Genomic DNA, 21,917 nt, shown 5'->3' with positions numbered 1-21,917 from the left:
ACACCAGGCGAGTATTCGGAACAAAATTGAAATCTGTGGTATCATGCTGACATGTCTGGTTAACTCTAGGCAATAGCCGGTGTAACGCGGATAAGAAGTGTACATACAAACAAAAAACTAAGCATAAGACCACCTGTCTGCTTGCCTATTATTCGGCATTAATACTGTTCGTGTGTACCTGAAAATCTAACTAGATGGTGTTGTGCAAATGATAGATATGGTACTATGTACAGATGTGTATTAAACATAATAGAAGCTGTATACATTACCAAACATGTATCTATTTGTGTGTAAATATTTTTTAAGGCATGAGTAGATATGCGAATCCCCTAAAATAAATACAATGATTCGCATGATTGTGTCAAGGTTTGTGTACAGAATTCACACGAAGTTTGGGAAATTTTGAAATTGTTTATGTACAAAAATGCAACAGAATTGATTTCAGCATGAAGTGTTGTCCTTAAGCTTGTCTCTCACGGGATACAATTGTGTGCGAGGCACGCCTATGTTTGCGTCGGTGCTTTACAGTTAATTTTAAATTAGTTTCCGGCGCAAGTCTACTAACTTAGTAAGTATACTCGGTGCGAATAGCTTGCTCGCATTTGCATAAACTATAAAGGTTTAGTTATTCGAGTGTTTCACTTTAGAAGTGTATGCGACTTTTGGTAAATAACTAATGAAAACAAATAAATTAAAGATATGCATTCGAAAACTTTTAAAAGAGTACGATCACTTCAATATTATAATCCATATGTAATGTAGTTTATATATTTTTTATTCTACATTTTTTTATTTCTTAAAAGTCATGTGGGGCAATTGCTTCAATCCGAGTAAATAAAGTGCAATATTTTATGTAGAAGTATTCAACCTGGGCGTTGTACACAAAAATGTTTATTTTAATAGAAATTCAAATAATTAGTGTTTTTGTTTAAATTAAATATTACGAGTGGTTTTGATTTGTACTACCTAAATTATATTAATCTAATTAATCAATGTCTTCAAACGTTTCATTTTCAATTAATGGTGTAAATTTATGTTTTAAATCATCTTATTAGCATGTCGCTAAAGTTGAACATTAAACCACTAATAATAATACATTTTTATTCGAATAATTGTATTGTTAGCCCAATGGAATAATTTGATTTTTAATTTATTCAAAAAAAAAATTATAGTTTAGATAATAATATGTTATAGTGAAAATACATAAAACAATAGCTAATAATTTGATCATGTTTAATTATTCAAATAGTTATTATAATGTTATTTATAATATTATAATATAATTTTAAATTATTAAATAAGTATTATTATAAGTATTTTTATTTAAATTAATACACTTATCGATTAGTTTTAGTTATTATTCGTTATTTAATTTAATTTTGCCTAACTTTGAATTCTACCAATTACTGTTTGATGTCTTAAAAGAGTTCATGAGAAAACATGATATTTTTAGAGTATATCTTTGAAATTTTTATTCCTACTCTTATAAATCATTTCGACGTATTTAGAGTAGAGTAGAATATTATTAAACATGTGTCAATAATAGTTCTTACTATACTGACAAGTGACGCTGCTGTAGGTAAATTCGGTATTTATCTTCGCAATGCGAAACCCATTTATCAAACTGTCTGGGACATAACGATTCGGTTATTACTAAATGTCACATCGCATTACTATTTACTAGTAAACCGCCCTTTTAAAATTCTTATAAACCATGGTACATTATGCATATGTATTGTCGAAAACTTTATGTTTTTTAAATTGAGTTTTTTTGTTATTTTACTTATCCAGCGGGAAATCATGGTGGAACGGGGAGAGGGGGCTTATTTCTGCCTAATAGAAAAATATCGCCAAAAAATGGTTAAAACAATTCAATTACTTCCTATAGTGAGTTTGAACCGTGAGAACTTATGGCAGCTTACCATACAAGTTAGTATATGTTAATACGGGAGAACACCACTGCCGTGATAGCCAACAGCCTCAAATATCAACCATGGTTGATACTGCCCTTTTTGGTCTCTTTTTCCTAGGTTATACCAAATCATGGTTGTGGTAGTTGATTGTTAACGCTGTTGTAGCAACTCTATCTCAGTTCGTATCGTTATATTACTATTACTCTATGGCCCATGTCCCTAAACTATTTTTGAAACTATAAAAACCGTGTATTTAATGCTTTGACGTGATTGGGAACTGCTGTTGTGGTGGCGAAGACGTGTTGGGGCTAAGGAAATGATCAATTCTCCTTGGTTGCGTGCTTAACCCCAAGACCGCATAGTTGAGCTGCTCTGGAACGCGTACACCCGTCCGGGATGAAGGAGTGGTTACCGGGAAACAGCGTACCTAAAGGGCAGACCGGGATGCCGACACACGCACATGTACATTATGTGGCCCGAAGAGTCACCGAGAGCGGTCTGGTTGTAGGTAGAGCAAAGCTTAGTAATTGAGACTTGGACCGGGAGGGGAGGCAATGTGAAAAAAGCCATGTGTTTAGGCTCCCGGGTTTTTTATTCGTCCTTATGCGCTATCCCGCTTGTTCGGTTAACAATAAAAAATTATCTTGGATCCTCGTTGGTTTATGGGAAAATTCAACTACACTGACTGGTATAATGTGAAGACCGTGCTTTAGCCAGGACTGGGTGGTTGTCAAAAGAGAAAAAAAACTCAAATGCAAAATTATAGAGGTGGTGAAAATGATTCAATATAAATAAAAAATAATATGATATACAATAAATGTGTTACAATAAGAGTGTAATTCTTACCAGTTCAATGAATACGATGAAGCAATCATATTTCACGGGGACCTAATTTCGCCACTGACGTGGGCTTTATCCGATGTTGTTTGTTTGCTCCATTCTTATAGTAATCAAAAATCTGATATCAGAAATTACTATTCTATTGTACGCCTTGCAGACTCCTCGGCAACAGCTGTATAAGCACTTTCATTAAGAACTGATAAAATGCTGACGAGCGTCATACTCTCTGCTTATTATACATTTGTTGTTTTACAATTTATTTATGGCTTTCCGAGACCTTAGAGGCTAACGACAAACTTTATAGCCGTACACTGTCAAACTTTGATTTTAGTCACCAGGAACAAACGCCATTCGACTTGCGTGGCTTTTCACCCTAGCAAACATTGAAACGGCCTTGTCTTGACAAAGGTGTCCCGAAACAAGACAGGCGGCGTGTACTTTTGGGATTTTGTCAACACCCCGAAGGAACCGTAACAGATTTGTGTGTGTGATATCTATTGAGATTTAGCGACTCGAGGTGACTCGTGGTGACAAAGGAAGAGACGAAGATTAGGGTATAAGCCGGATGGCGCACGACACAAATGCAAACAAACTCGAATTCTGTGTTAGTTACCGACACTGGAAAAGCGAAATGCATTTTATACACTATTACTGTGTACACGGTACGAATCGAGTTTATAATGGAAATTTGGTACATATTATTATTTTGTCAACGCCGACCTGAATGAATTCAATACAATATTGCTAACTTGTTTATCCAACACCACGTTAACTGTTGGTTAGGGTTTAACGAACTCTCAAGCATTACATTTTAATGGACAGTTAAATGTATCAATTCATTGTGCGGGCGTCAATGTTTGATTATGTAACACAATAATTTAAAAACCGCTATTCAAAACATTAAACGGTGCACTATTCATAATTTACGAGCGTGTTTCTTTGCAAATTAAAACGTTTCAAGAAAGAAAAAATACTTCCAGGGTATTGACACAACAGAAGAAGCATACACGTGTCCACGTTTTCAATAATTACAACACAGAACGCTCAGACCTTACTAAGAAGCTTAAATAGTTTAGTTTTCTTGAATCGTCCGTCGCGTGTGCAAGTTCATCGTGACCCTTTTTAGCTTCGAAACAAATTTAAGTAGTTTATTGTGAACAGATTTGCCATCGAATATAGTCTGCGTATAGGTCCGGTATACCATAGGACTTAACGCGTATTTCATGGTACTTTTTTTTACAATTAAGATTGTGGCACCCAGAAGTCGGTGCTCTAAAATCAACCAAAAAATAAATGCATTTATGCAATAAAAAATTCCTAAAAACACTTGCTAACACTGTATCTAAGACACAAATCTTTTTTAATGTAATAGCTGTTCACAATCGACCCACTAATTTTTTTTTTAATTTTCTCTATGCCCTTGACCAACTCTGACAAAAGAAAATACATATTTTATAAGTATTCATTTATATGACGTTAAAACTTATTGTAGTCGGTAAATTGAATATATTACAATAGTTTAATTTTCTATTATTAAATTAGGCTATGAAAAGTTTCTAGTATAATATATTAAGCTAAATAAAGTATTTAATACACCAATTAAGAAATTGATTTAACCTTCAAGTCGTCTGAAAATAGAGGTGTAATAATTACAACTAGAAATAAATATATATAATATATTATATGTCATTCGTAAAAAGTAACAGCCAGGAAAAATAACGAATCCATAAAAATTCGTTAAAGCGGTAACTATACTATAAAATAAAATACGATTCACATTACACATTCTGTTCAAAACAATAACTCATCGCTCCGCTAAAACTTTTAGATTTTCAGGAATCAGGCTACAGTTTAATTTATATTGTTAGTTTGATAGAATATGATATACTGTGGCAGATTAAATTGTTAATATTATGATTTACTGTAGCTATTGGCTGATGGATTCGCTTGAAAAACCCATAACAATTGCTGTCAACCGGCGAGTTTAAAATTACTAATAGCTACTTAAAACGTGCTTTAGTATAATCAGGTTAATTAAAATACTATGATTTATGATCAGGTATAATTGTTTGTAAGTGATTTGCTACAAGGAGTGAGTGTTACATTTTTTTGTTGAAAACTTAATGAAATGTTAACAACGACAAATGGGATATTCGCGCTATACTTCAACGCCATTCTAATCAATTAGTTTGTTCACAAACTACATGTCATTTAACAGACTTGGAATGTAATTAACTAGATTGATGTGTTAATGATATTTGAATATTGTTTGACAGTAAATTATTATAATGATATTTTTAGGAAAAAACCTACCCTTCTTTTAAGTACAACCAATACTTGATTATTATAATTATGCAATGGAATAATAGAACTTCATTAGAAAATTACGGTAGAATTATTATTTTTAAAACAGTTTAATCAGCTATTTTATTTTAGTATACGCCATTTACGACTTTTTTACCATTAATTGCAAAATAAGAAAAAAATACAGAATGAGACGTTTTTCAATTCATAATATTCTAAATGTAAAAAGTCCAACTATTGTTATTTTCAATTATAATACACCAAAAGAATTTCTTATAGTTCATTAAAAAAAAATCCTATTTGTAATAATGGAAAATAATATTATGTTATGTTTAGTATTGTGTTTTATACATTTCCAGCTAAAATAACGTTTTAGATTTACGTTATTATATCTATTACAAGTTAGGTATTAGAATTTTCAGGAAAAAGTTTTTTCTAGATGTTTGTTATGTTCATAAATAAAGCAACTGAAAAAGATCTGCATAAGTTATTAATACAGTAAAACTTAACAAAAGTTTCCAAGTACAATGTGCCAATGAATAAAAGCACCAAATATATTTATATTATCATTATGGTATTTTCGAAACAGCTACAAGTAAGGAATATTACTTTGGTACAAAATAATAATAACGACACTCAAAATCGTTAGTTGTGGAAACAGTGAAAGAAAATTTAAATATTTATATAACTATTATTATCAAGGTACGTTTGGTGAACAATCGCCAGGGTTTAAGTCCAAAACAATATTATTATGCCCAAAGGCTCTCAGACCTCCAAAATTATGCATTTTGTTTTTGAAAATTGTTTGATAGTACATTTTTTAGCGTTGTGTTACTTTAATATTATATGTTCTAGTGTAAACCACACGTGCCCAAAAATAATGTTGATATTGTTAAAATATATTTTACAGATTCATTTTTATTTCGATAAATATAGTTGACATTTAAAATAAACTCGTTCTCGTGGACTTTTAATACACACGCTGCACACACACACGCTAGAGAAATATTGTCAATTTGGATTTATTTTTTATATAACGCCCATAATATATCCAATGATATATTTCGTGTCAATTAAATACAATACCTTTTTCAACGAAGTTTTTATTTTATTTATAACTGTAAAAAAGTAAACAAAATCCACATGCCCATTGGCTAATAACCAATTTATTATTGACGTTTATGTCAGCAACTTTATATGAAACTAACACGTTGCAAATAAAAGCGGTTTCTCGATAAATTATATCAGTCATAACGGAATTACTTGACATTGTTTTTAGTTGACCAATATTTAAAAAAAAAAGAAACACCAAAAGTATTTTAAAAATATGCTAAACTATACAACAGGTAGAAAAAAGTTTAAAAAATCCAATCAAATAGATTATATATAGTCGCATAACATTTGAGTGTGATTGATTGCCACAATGCGTGAAACTGTGAAAATTGTGAAAATATTACACTATAATGTTGTTATAAGTTGAATAAAGTTCATTTGTATAATGGCAAGACAAAGCAGTGGTAAAAATAATCATACCAACTTTTAAAGTTTCAATAAAAATTTTACATACTATAGTTAAGAAATATAAAATTTAAAAAAAAAACAAAATATGCAATATATAAAATAGTATTATTAATATGATATTCCTTAGTTTTTCAGTACAGATTTCAGTCAAAAATTAAAAAAAAAAATCAATAACCTTTTAACCTACGAGAGGCTCAAGTGTTTTCATTATTTTACTTTTAAGGGTAGTTCTAGGACTAATATAATTTAGTCAATCAAATTATATTAGCTGTACATCAAAATTATATGAATGGAATAGCAAATAAAAGTTTTCAATTCCCATAAATGTGCTAATAATGAAAATAATATTAATTTAATCAAGGAAATCGTTTCGCAACAAAATCCAATTTACACGTTGAGAAATTTAATCGGAATGAAAATTCAATTCGAATTTAAAAGCATCTTTTATTTCCAGGGCAACGAGTAGAGTTATCATAGGGTAGTTTTTGAGTGGCCAAATAAATAGTAAGCGTGTTAGGCGTTAGCACTAATTTAGAACTATAAAATACAATTTAGCTCCATAGAATAATGCATAAAAAAAATATGAATATGTATAAACAATTATAACCAATACGACTAAATATTAATAATCAAAATAAACAATTGTGACTTTTTATATTTTGCTACAATTCTAAATCGATAATTACAAATCATGATATACGAGTATTGTATAATTTAAATTTGTATAACAATTTCAAAAACTATTTTTTATTGGTAATTATTTGGTGGCCAATAACTGTCGGCCAAATTATAATATTAAATTACCTTTTTATCGAATCGTTGAAATTGACATGATAAAATAACATGTCATTCGCTCTCTAATAAATGCAGATTGCAGAACAAGTAGTATTCATTTAGAGTACATTTGTCGAATTATTAGTATATTCACGTGCGAGCTGTGAATTCCTATGTGAAATGACTCTCCCCTCGTGTAAGGAGAAAATTGAACACATCAACAATATATATATATATATATATATATATAAATGTGTATTTATTAAACATACTATGCGTTTTTATTGCATATTTTCCAATGTACGCAATTTGTGTATTAGTATTGTTATTAATATTTTTTGTACCATAGTAAAAAAAGAGTTTAAAGTCAATTAATTTGCGCTGAATAAAACGCACATAAAATATTTATTCGAGTAGAATCTGAGCATAGTAATATTATGCAATAAAAATACAATACATATGTGATAAAAATGCAAAACGTAAAAAAAAAATGTTTTGTATAATATTAGAACTATTTAAATATTATTAAAATAAATAAAAATCATATTGTTATGAAATTTATTTACATAAAAACATCTTATCGCATTCTCAGACGAAAAGTCTCATGAACATTATCCAAAAAAAAGTACAAAGTTTATTGATCTACTTAAAATTATTAGTTATCTTGTGCAATTGTAATTTTTATAGAAATAGTTAATACTATATTTCCAAACTTTTTGGTTAATTTTGTAATTATTTTTAATAATTAGACATAAATTTGTTTCAGGAATGTTCAAAAAAACTGAAATTAAAAAAAAAAAAAAGTATAAAAACAACTATATTTTTCTGAAAATATGAATAATATTTTTTTTTTATTTTTGGAAAAAAATTAATTTATTTTAATTTTACAAGACAGTTGGATGTTTTTAAACATTTACTCCTTATACATTTCTTAATATTTATTTTCGAGTAAATTTTTTTATCGAATTTTCTGGGACTTTAGGTTATATTATTATATTATCCATAGACTGCAACTCGATCAAAATTTTCATATTTTTTTATGTCCTTAAAATTGTTGTAGAGAATATAATTGTTAATAGATAACAGAATATGTACATTTTTTTTAATGAAGTGGTTTTGAGTTGAAACAAGTTTTTATCAATCTGTCAAAATGATTGGCAATTATACTGTAATAAGAAAATAAGGTCAAAAGTCATGACGATTATGACTTGTAACTGATTTAGTGACTATATTTAGTTGACTATATTGCTTTAAATAATATGTAACACTGTGAATAAATATTTGTATAAAAACAAAACAAAAGTTCGCCCATCAGTAAGATGGTTCAAGAATAATGCAATTAAAAACAAACAGCATAATATTTGTTTAGTGGGAAAAATACAAATTGAGAATTAATTTGAGATAATTAAGAAAAATTATCTTTTTTTCTGACAATTAAATACATAATATAGTTCTTGCCTTAAAATAATGAGTGAGAGCATTATCAGTGTACTAATTACTGTTTACCACGTAAGACACCTTGTTTCAAACAAGACCAAATGCTTGTTGAACAGTCAAATCGCTTAAATTCTAATTATAATTACTGACCACAATGATTTTCACCGTAGTCATTAGACACGCACAGTAACAGTATTTAAAAAGAAATGGTCGATTTGTTTTCATTAAATATACTGCAACGGTTATAACATAATTTTATTTTTATTTTGTATGTGATTCTTTATTTAGCTAATTTATAGACCAGAAATCGTAACCAAAAGGTATTTTATAAGGCCAAAAAGACGTCTTTGACAGTCATTTTACAATATGATACATTGCCCAAACCCCAATGTACAGTATTTTTAACTTGAGTATATTTTTATGCAAGTCACTAATGTTTATATAACCATATCGGTTATGAGTTGTTAAATATTCTACATAACACTGCACACGTGTGAAGGCTAGGAAGCAGTTTGTTTTTTTCTAAAGTGGTTAAGCAAACAGTTAATACAATATTAAAATATTAATAATATTTTTTTTTTTTTTAGAGTGTTTGGTTTTATTTTTGCCCGCCGTTGCGTTACCAACAACGGTACAACCTATATAATGTTATCCTGTTTATAAAATGAATATAACATTTTTAACGTGTCATTTTAAATACAATATAAACCCTCGTTAACCGTTTCGTTACACACGAGAATTAAATGTCCTTGTAATTTTGTAAAAAAAAAAAAAAACCCTAGAAGGTGTATAAAAATTAATATATTGCAAAATGTAAAAAAAAAAACTGAATTTTTCATGTAAATATTAATTTACCGATAAAATACAATACAATAATTTCTCACACACAGTATTATAGAATCTCCGATCAATAACTATTGTTATTATTATGTACTGACGTTTATTATTGTATTTATTATAGTAAAAAGTGTTATCAATTTTACAAATTAATAATCAAACGAAAAAAGAAATTGATGAAATAAAATTAATATATTTTTTATGCTTACTTGGATACTATTTTTAGAAAAAAAAACTGAAGCTCTCTCTTACATGTCATGACGAATTTATGGAAAATTATTTACAAGATGTCGCAAGAGAAAAATCACTGTTTAAAAACAAGGATTAACATTGTTATACTTTGGGATTTCTATTTTATTTTTTTATAAAATCGTGATTTTAACGCTTTGAGAAAGATAAGTAAAAGTATTCATTCTCGATTTTTTTTTACTTACATTTTTTATAGTCAACACTATGTTAAGAGAACTTATTTTAAAAGCATAAATTTTGGTTTCAGTCTCAAAATGATCGAAATAATCCCTACGAAAAAGTGAAATTTAAATATCTTCCAAGTTCTCGCCAAGAAACGGTTTTTTATTTGAACTCTTAGAAAAGCTGATTAAAAAAAAAAGTTAATAATGGAAGCTGTGCTAGTCTGATAAGATAATTAAGTACCAATAGAGAATTCTTATAACACTAATAAAATAAACACTTTATAATATTACCTTTGAGGCTTTGCGAACTAATTGCCTATACCGAGTCCCTATAAATAAATGCGGCGAGTGTCGTCTACTAAAGTGTAGTTTCGCCATATTATGGTTGATTTATTAGGTTTATATACCTAGTTAATTAGGTACTACGAAATTAAAATTGAAACGAACAGTTGGAAAATAACAGAACTAAAAATGAAGTAATTGGCTTAAAAAATGCGCAGAAATCAACTAATTATAGTTTGTAAAAAACAAAAAAAATGGCATTTTACTAATTTCAACTTTTTTTTCTAAGTACACGATTTTTAATGAAAAAAAATTGTTTAAAAACAAAACTGAACGAGCAAATTGATGAATTTTGAAATTTTATATTATTTTATCCAATTATATAAACATTAAACACCACTGAACGAGCAATTTTTTTTTTGTGTTTAAGTTTTAAAATTAAACAGTTCAGTGCTGTTTATATATATATATATATATATATATATATATATATATATATATGTCTAAGCTTTGTACTCTAACGATAATCATGAAATAATAATATAATTCATATTATATATTAATATTAATTACTAGTGATATCAATATGAATAATTCTAAAATAATATCATTGAATATCCTTTTATAATACTGACTTAATTTAAGGATTTTTATTTCTTAAAAAACAACATTTTTAAATGTGATTCTCAACATCCAACTATTTGATATCATGCCCGACTTTGCCTTTCGATATTTATAATTACTAATATTTCCCTGACTAAAATAAACCTTAGAGTCACTACAACGACTGGCACATGTCTTACATCAACGAGGTACGCACTCGTTTTAATGATAAAAATAATAAAGTACAAGGCCGAGCTAAGCATTATCGCGTTGATTAGTTTGAGTAAAAAAGAAATAATAAAACAATTATCACATTGTGATAATTTAATTAGTAATTTTTTAATACCTATTTGTAAGTCAAAAATTTTCCTTGACTTCAATATAGTTGAACAAATATCAGACGTAACACGGTTACGTCTGATATTTGTGGTGGGTTTTTTTTTTGAGGGCAAGTTTGATCGAACCAAATTAGTATAAAAATAATCAAGCGGTCACAGGTCATTGTAAATCATTAAAATCTGATAAAATGGTTCTAGAAATAAACTGTTTGATGTGAACTGTAGACGATAAAGGCAACGATGATTAAATACCAATAAAAAGTATTATTATAAATTGGCAATAAAGGTGTTCATTATCGTGTAATTAGGCTTTTGATTTATTCTCAATAAAATAAAATGTGTGAAATCCAAAAGACCGGAAACTACGTTAAAAAAAATATATTTACATATTAAACCTTTTAAGGTTTAATACGTTAATGGTATATGTACATTATACATTTATATAATACAAATGAGTGTGTTATCTTAGTATTTTTTTAAGACCATAAGACTTCCAACATCTCTATTAATCTGTTATACTATGTTATCTCAGTTAGCCGGGAAAATGTAAAAATGTTTAGCTTATAAAAATCATAAAATTCTAATATTTGTTTTGTAATTTATTTACACCTTTGGAGAAGATTTAAAAAGTGACTAGTTGCACCAGAGAAGATCAGAAGTCAGACTAGGATTTGTTTTTTTTGTTCTTGTTCCAGAATCGTGTTGCAACTGTACACTTTTAACCAGCGTAACTATTACACTGGTAATACATATTACGTATTTTTCTTCTATTCTAATCGTCTATATTAAAACATTTTCATCAATTCAGAAATATTTCTACCCCATTATGTGAAATTCGAATATTTTACTATATTTTCAAGTACAAATAAATCAAAAAACGTCACTCTACAAATCCAATAACAACCCGAGCCCGTTCCGTAGCCGACAATCGCCTAACTTAACTCCCTCTCTCGGGTCTCCCCTCAAATAGGGACTTTTTCCGGTACGTCCTTGCGGTTATCCTTCTATAGTATAATATTTGAATAATTACCGCTAATCCGGTGCGATTGATAATACTATTATTATAGTCCTGCCCGGTCCGACCGTTGTGGATTCTTCAAGCACTTGTACACAATTTATACGGTGATATCGCGACACACTCTGATCGTTTGCTGTGGTTTTTACTATCGACAAATGTCTTTTGGGTCTTTAAACGCAAACAATAACAGTATATAATATTATAATGATGGTGATGATGATTCGCGGACAAACCCTTTCAAGACGGTAAACGCCACCGCACGGACCTCGTGTCTGACCGACCGCCGCGTGACAACTGCCGTTCAAGCATAGCCGATGCGGTTGCAAAGCGCGCGAACGGCCGCCGTCAACTGTTGCTCTTCCGCGCAGAGAGCTGTTCTCCGCGTCCCCTAACAAGGTCCGGCCGGAAGCTATTCGGCTTAGTATTAGCTGTATATGTATAAATGTGACAATATTATCACTGCTACAGTTCCGGTCCTGAATCGGACATTTCGTACCGTAAGGCGAAATAGCTTTGACGGGCCCATAAATTAAATAAACACCTCCCCTCATTTAATTGTGTACATTACTGCTACTAGCAACCACTCGAATGAGTGATAAAAATACTAAATATTGTTGAAAGTGTAGACGACGCGAAAATTATGTTTAAATTTTACAATAACGGATTACACATTTAAGTGCACATTTCGTACATTTCAAATTTCAACCATAATTGTTTTGGATAGCACAAAGCAACTCCAGAATGCGTATTAAAAAGACACCTACGGGTTTTATATATTTTATTTTCTTCTTGTCCTAATAATTGATATAGCTGCTCCTTCCAATAATCACAGATTAGATAAGACGATAAGTTTTATCTAATCTGTACTATAACTCGATAAATTGTCTGACATTCCGCACCTCTCTATGCATAGGACAATCTATAGTTATTTTCCCCTATAAACAGGGCATTAACCTCATGTATTAATATTATTAATAAAGATATTTTTATGTGTGTAGTAATATTACTAGGGATAGGCTTCTAACTTTCTAACATTTGTTAGTCTGTACTTCAATTTTTTAGATGATAATTTGTAAATTTTGTTTATTTGAGTGTTTTCAATTAGTTTATGTATTGGCAGTGTTATTACATCTGTGTGTAGGTATTTATAGTTAACAATTATATTGTTATGAATAAAACATAATAATATGAACATTTGCTATTGACGGTTTGCCTTGAGTATAAATTATTATATAATGTACTATTATAGCCAGGTTTCGACTATCAACCTTTAATTCAGTCATGCAAAAAACCGTTTTGATTATATTACTAGGAAGTATACATTAAGGAAGGTTGCAACTTGAATATTTTGAATAATATTTTATAAGGATGCTTACAAATTGAAAACGTTAGGTTTTTTTAGTTTATAAATATGTGTTCCATAGATTGTTACGCGATTTAATTTTTTTTTAATATTTCTCAAAAAAAAAATGACATTTTTTTTAGTTTCGACGCAGATCTAAGAATGTATTAAAATTATTTGTTTTTTTTTTGTAATCGGACTTACAATATCTTCTAAGCCGTTTGACCTATTTATTCGTGTTGATAGTCTATATAGATCAGGTATCCTATCTGGAAGGTACTGTGTTGAGGCAGAAATTTAAAAGTTTATGCCTTTTTCCGTCAAAATTGAGAAAACACACAAACATAATTTACATATTTTTCAACTTTCAAACTTGTGTTGGCTACACATCAGGTAGATATTATAATACATTCGAATATTGTCGGATATTGGCAAACAATAAAAGATATTATAAACCCTTTCTCCTAGTAAGTGTGAAACTTTTTCTTTATTTGTTGATGCAAATCCAAAAAAAAAAAAAAAAACACACTCGCATTGTTTACAATTTCTTAGTTATTTGGTATGTTTGAATAAATTAACATTTAACAGATGTCTTAAAAATATTTTTACTATATTGTTGAATATGTATTTCAATCGATATTTAATCGATATATTTTCGGTTTTAAATTATTAGAGCGGGCAGGCAATCGATTAAAATTTTTAACCCTTTTCTCCTTAAGGGTATAATTACTGTCGGCTTTAGTATAATACTTTTAAGTTGAGTTTTAAACTATTTTCATTAAATACACCGATCATTATATTATAAAATATAATCAGTGTACAAAGCAAAATTATCATCACGTCAGCTGCCAGATGATGGCATTAGGTCATAATAATATACAAATGGAAGTTGATGAATAACTTAGATGGACCAAAGTACAAAAGTGTGTGATTCGTAGACGTCATAATTAGTTTGTACGTTATTAACATTCATTATAGAAATAAATTCTGATTTTTCGGCGCACACATAAAAAACCAATAAATTATGTAAAAGCTTCTACCAAATAGGTTTTATAATAATTATTATTAATGCACCAGGTGGGGTTGTAAATCAATAAAAATATGTAACTATTATTATACATATAAAATATCAGATATTTAATTTTAAAAACTATGAGCTATAAACAATGTTTATTAAACATACTATAATAATTTTTGTGATTTAAGAAGCTTATATTTTGTGTTTTTATTGCAAGTCATAAGCCATAACCCATAACTATTTTTAGCTTCTATAATAATTATGGCCGTTTCTCACTATTTAAGCTTAAAAACTGGTAATACCAAATTTATTGTAGGCTAAAAAATGTAATAATTCTTAAAAACTGCTATAAACTGTTACACAATTTTTTAAACTTTTGCAAAATATTTGACGTTGGTGTAAATTGTTTTTTGGTAGTTGACAAAATGATTTACTCTCTAAAAAAGTCAGTTTGAAACAAAATATAAGTATTGAAAGTACACGTGAATATGATAGATGATGATGAGGTCAACATTTGGTTACCAATTTAAGATTACAGACAAAGGCATCAAAAAAGCAACAGCAAAGTTTAAATCCGGAGAGGGGGCATCCTTTTTTTATTGTGCATGAGTCACAAAAATATCTACAATGTTATTATATTATATTGCAGAAATCATATTTGTGATGTATTATAATTTTTTTTTTTAAGCCTGACATTATTCAATGTTAAACGCAACCACCAACACAGAAAACCAAAGGCAAGCGTTTAATGTTTTCCGTCATTATCACTAATCGTTTTTCTGACAAGTTTAACGTTAAAAATTTCAATCTTGGCGTTGCAAAACTTTTATTATCATTCGTGGAGAAGGGGAAAAATAGAACTTATACTTTTTACTTTAATCCTTTTATCTTCCTGTATGATGCCAAACTTTTTTCCTATTGCTCGCTTTATTGAAATCACTATATTTTGTCTAAAAAATCCATTGTTCACCGTTGGTTATCATTGTCAAAAATTAACATTATTGAGTGACACATAAATTTGTCAAAGGATTTTACACGAAATTTGTATGGAATATTTTTTTTTTTTACGTTTTTAGTTATAATATAAAGTTAAAAGTTAAGACTATTTAAAAACTACTTAGGAAATATTTTTATTTTAAATAATATAAACGTATTTTTCATTAAATTCATTTTAACCTAAAAAAAAAAAAAATGTCTTCTTGTAACTTTGTGTGTAGGTATTCGTAGTTGCTGTATTCAATTATTTTACTTGGTTAACAAGCCAACGGGAAAATAACGATATAAGAATGTATAAAAAATTTGACGTTTTGAAAAAAGGACTTTAAGAAAATCTTTTAGCGTAAAATCTCGTCCAATAGTTTTTTATTTTTTATTTTATACGTCACTGACGTTTTACAAATCTGCACCACGTTTTCCACCCCTACAAAATTTAATATTGTCGGCCATTTATTTCTAGCCGAAAGTCTCTTGGTATTTTGGAAACGTCACATTTTGAATATCTTGGTGTGTAAAATTGAAACTGATTAATGGTTATAAACCGTACAACCATAAGCAATGCATTGTACATTATTTTTCTGTAGGCACTTCAAAAATTTGATTAAGAGACGGTTCTTGGATAACGTAGAAAACTAACATTGAGCTTTAAGTTTATTATCAAATAAAATGTAAATAAACCGACAGTCAATTTTCACTGAAACACTATAAAAAATTGGGAGTTTTTAAGTAGGTTATAGGTCTTACTAGGTACCGTAAGACATAAAACCAAAATTGTCTAGGTAGTATACAAATAAGAAATTATTATAATATATGTGTATTAAAGCGGTCATTAATTTCGATTATGAAGAGCGAAGTATAGAAATAGGTTTGACATGTCGAAAAAAAATGTGCTAATTTTTTCAGATTTGTCACTTAAGAATAACAGGTGCCGCACAAGGCCTCAAGATTTGTATTGAAATAACATTGTTATTATTTATTTTCCAATAATTGTTTTATTACAACGGCTAACTAACTGCAAACAAATTTTCAACTATGCAGAATTGTCGGGAATTGGTGCTGGTACAAATGAGAATGTAGATAAAAGACAATCCAATTAATTTCCAATTTATACAGATCACATTTAAAGACAAAAAACAAAATAGTTTTACAATTTATTTCTAGAATATAATAAACTCATTCAACTAATTTAAAAAAACGCATATTATTATGAATTATGTATTTTGTGAAAACATAACAAAACTTCTATTCTATAATAAATAAAAAGAATAGTGTAAGTCCTCTAAAAAAATCTCAGTCGAATACTTAAGCTTTTAGAAAAATAATCAAATTAACTTATCCGTTTTTTGGACGTACCATGACATCAATCAAACCTTAGCCTAAAAATCCATCAAGATCACTGTCGTTTTCAAACAACAGCTTATGTTTTTTTCTTTTTTTATACTGTTATATATACATATAACATTAAAACACAAGGTCTATAATTTATTACATTTTCTATAATTGTTTAAAAAAAGGGTTTATTTTGTTTTGAGATTCATAATTAATTTCATATATCTTATTTTAATTGTAGACAGATTTAGTATTGAAATCGATAAAAAACATGGTCTACTTTTTTGTAGACAATTTTAAAAAATAACCATTACTAAAACCGCAAACTACTATTATTTTAAACACTAATTTGTATTTGTTTTTTAAATAAAAACTGTCCAGCTCTGCTCATAAGCATAAGAAGTTATTAGCATTTATTAAGGCGAATTATATAGGTAGCTTTTTACTAAAACTTAACATTAAGCTAATATTTTTAAACGTATAGGTTTACCAATGGAAAGAAGGTTCTATTTTTTTAACTTTTATAGCATTATTGGTATTAATTATTTTGTTTTACGTTATTCTTACATAAAAATTCGTAGAGGCCTGTGACCTCCCGGGGGGGGGGGGCCGTCTCACTCACTACGACCCTACTGTACTGGCTTTTTTTCACAGATGAAATCGAATTGATCTTTGTAGTATTTTTTATTGTCGATGAAGTTGTTAATCGCAACACTGAGTATCTACGTATGAATTCATCTCACGTTTTGTTATAGTTCAAAAGAACGACAAATTGAATAGTTTAAAAGTAAACGAGCTTCCGCGACAAAACGCGATGCTGTTTTATTTTTTTAATGGTTTTTTTATTAGTCATTTTATGTTATGTCGTGCCCTATAACCGGATATGCGACGACAGAAAAGTTTTTTTTTTATAGTAGAAAAAGTTTGACAAAAGTGTACGTCTTGGTACGTGAACAATCCACATCGAGCAAAAACTATATTGTTACTTTTGTTGTTAAAAAAAAATTAAACATTCACCCGGAGAACGTGTCGGCGGTCATCGCGTTATTTTATTTTTTTAATATTTAAGTATGTACCATTATAATCTATGATATAGCATAATAATTAATAGTATAGTAGTAACTATGGTATTATAGTTCAAGTGCACTGTTCTTGGTATACATGTTTAGGTTGGGCGGCGTTTAAGTATAGGACATATGTATTATGTATTCTAAAACGACACTGATGTTTTTTCTCCATTCAAGTCCGATGACGGCAAAGGTTTTAGATTAAATCGGTGACTTTTGGACATCCGAGAAAAAGCTTTTGACTTTAAAAAGACGGATGTTTTTCCTCTCTTGTCGGTAGACATATTTATTTACTTTTATATAAAAAAAAGGGTCGACATTGCGAGATAATGTAAAAAACGTTTCACTGTATGTGTGCGGTTTTTGCGATGTTAAATCTATGTTTATCATGGACGTCCACAAAACTTTTTTCAAATCCCATTCGACGATAATGGTTATAATAATAATATAAAAAAATAATTCTTACATAACTGCAATAGTATTTTCCAACGTCAAAGAGTTCATTGATTTCGGCGCTTCTCTTTTTTGTATATTTTAATCTCGGTCATCCAATCCCCAACAGCCTTTGTAAAGATGTCCTGAGGTATTGCATTGTGTACATATTTTGTTTTGACCATTGTAAAAAAACTGGTGTTTTTTACAGATAAATAAGTATTAAAATTAAAAACCTGATCAAAATATAATATCGTAGACATTTCAATTAATATTCTTAAAACGTTGTCTTTGTCACACTTGTGTTTTAAACTTGAGCGAATAACAGTAAAAGTAATTAATAACAAAATACAAAGTTTTAGAGAACAATCTAAGGATTTTTTTTTTAATTCAGAGCTAGCCATTATTGAACAAGGAAGGAACTCGAAGGTAAATAGAGGGAACCCGTGCGCTATTAAATTAAAATTAACAAACATTTGAAATACGAAATTTAAAAATCATTTTCTTAAAAAATTATCTTAAAAAAAAAATCTAAGAAAATATTTATAAGATTACAAACTTTACTGATATATAAAATATACCTTGCCGGGTCAAGCAACAGGTGCGCTCTTGATGATTTATAATATAAAATATATCTGCACCCTTCTTACAAGAAAACCCAGCAGGCAGCACAGTATAAACTGAGCACAAAAAAAACTAGCAAAGTGATTTAATCACTGCCAAACATTTTGACGGAAATCTGTAGCTCGTAAGAACTAAAATTATTTATTTTGAAGTTAAGGGGTTTATTCACCTACATAAGATAATATATGTATTTCCTAAAACTTATCCAAATGAGATTTATATATTTTTTTAAATATCTAGATAAATGGAACAGACTAAATTTTCAGTCTTCCAAAAGATCTAGGTTGACCCCTGGGCCCTGCATGGAGTATTCTCCCATATTGAATACCGGAACACCCTGTTACATACAAATATTAATATAAGGATACAGATGTATCTTTTATTATGTGTATTACGTGTATGAATAATATGTGGCACGTAAGCCATATAAGTTAAAGAAGTTTACTTGCTAACGGTTAAAAATAATAAATAATTAAAGTAAAACAACAGTATGTTTGCCTTATCCACTTATGTAAATAATAATTACTGCACCCGTCGGCGTTGAAGGTAACGGAGCTGGAAAAAGTTTAAGTAGCTCTAAATTAATTAAGGTCACCTGAGCAATATTGATTTGTCTTGGTAAATTCAAATCTCACTTGCAGTGTATAAGACATTATAATATAATATAAGATTTATCGTAAAGATAGCCCCGCATAAACCTGTTATTGACAGTTAACAATTGATTGTGAACTGTCATAAAATCATATTTTATGTAAATACATCCTTATTGTTATACACACAATATATAAAATAGAATGTTTTAAATTAACGACAGAACCTCCTTTTTTTGTTAACTTGAAGTATTGACATTATTATGTTATAATTTAAAAACTGCCCATTCATTACGAGAAATGGTCAAAATACATTAATTTGCACTGGGCAAGGCCTTCGAAAACTAATTGGTATTATAATATTAACTCCACTATGGCAATATAGTTGCTCGACATTATAAAGCAGTCTACACAATTATTGAACATATTAACAACTACAATTAAAATAATACAATAATATGCTCATGGTTTATTGATATAATATTATTCAAGGTTATGTCGAATAATTTTCCATTCTAAGATAATTAGTTTTAAGTCATTATTATGACTAAATATGTCTAGATGCGTTTAATTTTTACTTCCTCATACCTTTTTCAGAATGCAACCCTTTTAGTAAAATACCGAGCATTTATCATATAGGTACTTACGTTTACTCGATGACAATAATAACCAGTAATCATCATTATTAATTGTTCAAGAATACCGTGCACATGTGCAATGTATTAATATATTTAAAAAAAAAATATCAAGAATAAATTTACCTAAGTATATTCAGTTTAGAAATTTAATATGACCTGCGATCAAATTTAAGATTATTGTCTTTTATTAAAAAGTATTCCCAGCAGAACTTTTATTTTTTAACAACTGCTTTAAGTACTTTTATAATGAAAGTTTCTGTATACCTATTATCTATTACCTATTACCTTTATAATACGTCAAGTTTTAATGGAACTTTTAAATTTCTGTTCTAAAATGAACATTGGTAATACAACTTTTTTTTTTTAATTCTTAAAATTTAACTCTCTGAAAAAGTTAGGAATTTTTCGGACTGAATATTATTTCTAAAATGTTTTTCGATTTAATTATTATTTAGATTAAACCATAGCAAGTTATTATAGCTATAGTGGGAAAAAATATTTTAATGTTAATATTTAATACATTCAATAAATTATCTATACTCATGGATGATTTTTTATACCTAATTAGGTAATTATTTACTTGCTAATAAAAAAGATTAATGTTACTTTAGATTTCGAAGTAATAATCATTTGCGAATAACTACTAATTAGTTCTCGAGTTTAAATCAAGTAGCAAATTTCCATAATTTGAACGCTAAAACAAACGTGTTACACGGTTTCGTTACTTCAGGTTAATCATAAAAATGGTAACTTTGAACTGTAATCGGTGTGTCAGAGCACCCACTTGCAACCTAACCTATTTGTATTTATTTATGCTATGAGAACACTGAACAGTAATCGTTTTTTCCCAAAACGTTAACATGAAATTTACAGCACTTAAGAAAATAATGTGTTTTATGTGTCGCATAAAATTGAATTAGTTTGGATTTGCGCCAGACACTTCAATGGTCTATCAAATATGTCGTGTGAATGGTGTTTGAAGTACAAAGACATTTCATTTCACGTACAACGTCGATTGCTCTAAAAAGAAAAAGAGACATCGTGTAATATAACTGAGAGATTTAAATTGCTTGTTAAAAAATATCATCAAAGGTAATTTTTTTATTTTATAACTTACATTTTACTAATAAAATTATCATAAAAAATCTCGTAGAATATTTTGAGTAGGAAGAACATAGAAGTGAATATTATGAGTAGAAACGTTTATATCTAGTTGACTTTATTGCATACAAAATATATGTATAATTTATAGTTTTTATTTTAAAAACAGTAAAATTGCTCGTTTATATTTTAAAAAAAACATGTGATTTTTTGTTGACAAAAAAAGTAATCGTTCCATGATGCTTTTTGAAAAACTTATATTTTTGCCTTTTGTCACCAATAAGGTGATAATGCGTTCCTTATAAGTTATAAAGTCTACTGCCACTTTAAATTCTTCAATAAATGGATAAGTCACAAGCCTAGGCATCATTTAAATATTGAATAAATAAAAATTCAAGATTAAATAAACTTAGCCAGCAGAAAAAATAAAATGCATTCACATATTTTAAAATAACTTTTTGACCAGTAATTAAATGTTCTATACAAATTACTAATTTCTT

The 21,917-nt window shown here is 28.6% G+C and overlaps 1 protein-coding gene across 4 annotated transcripts in view; it reads right to left on the bottom strand.

Annotated features, from left to right (window-relative positions):
- LOC126833562 (calcitonin gene-related peptide type 1 receptor-like) overlaps positions 1–12,589 on the bottom strand; it is a 115,015-nt gene extending 102,426 nt beyond the window's left edge. For all 4 annotated transcript variants that reach the window (XM_050564981.1, XM_050564983.1, XM_050564982.1 and 1 more), the window contains exon 1: positions 12,293–12,589. The gene's annotated coding sequence lies outside the window, so the exon portion shown is untranslated. The remainder of the gene's footprint in view (positions 1–12,292) is intronic.
- Between the last annotated feature and the right edge of the window lie 9,328 nt (positions 12,590–21,917).

The sequence above is a fragment of the Adelges cooleyi genome, unplaced genomic scaffold (assembly GCF_023614345.1).
Source record: "Adelges cooleyi isolate 19-005CV unplaced genomic scaffold, UGA_ACOO_1.1 ACOO_flye_CR_arks_rails_tigmint_CR_PRNA_2, whole genome shotgun sequence".
In the NCBI taxonomy this organism is placed as follows: domain Eukaryota; kingdom Metazoa; phylum Arthropoda; class Insecta; order Hemiptera; family Adelgidae; genus Adelges; species Adelges cooleyi.
The sequence above is the reverse complement of the archived record's forward strand: the minus strand, read 5'-3'. Positions and strand labels throughout refer to the sequence as shown.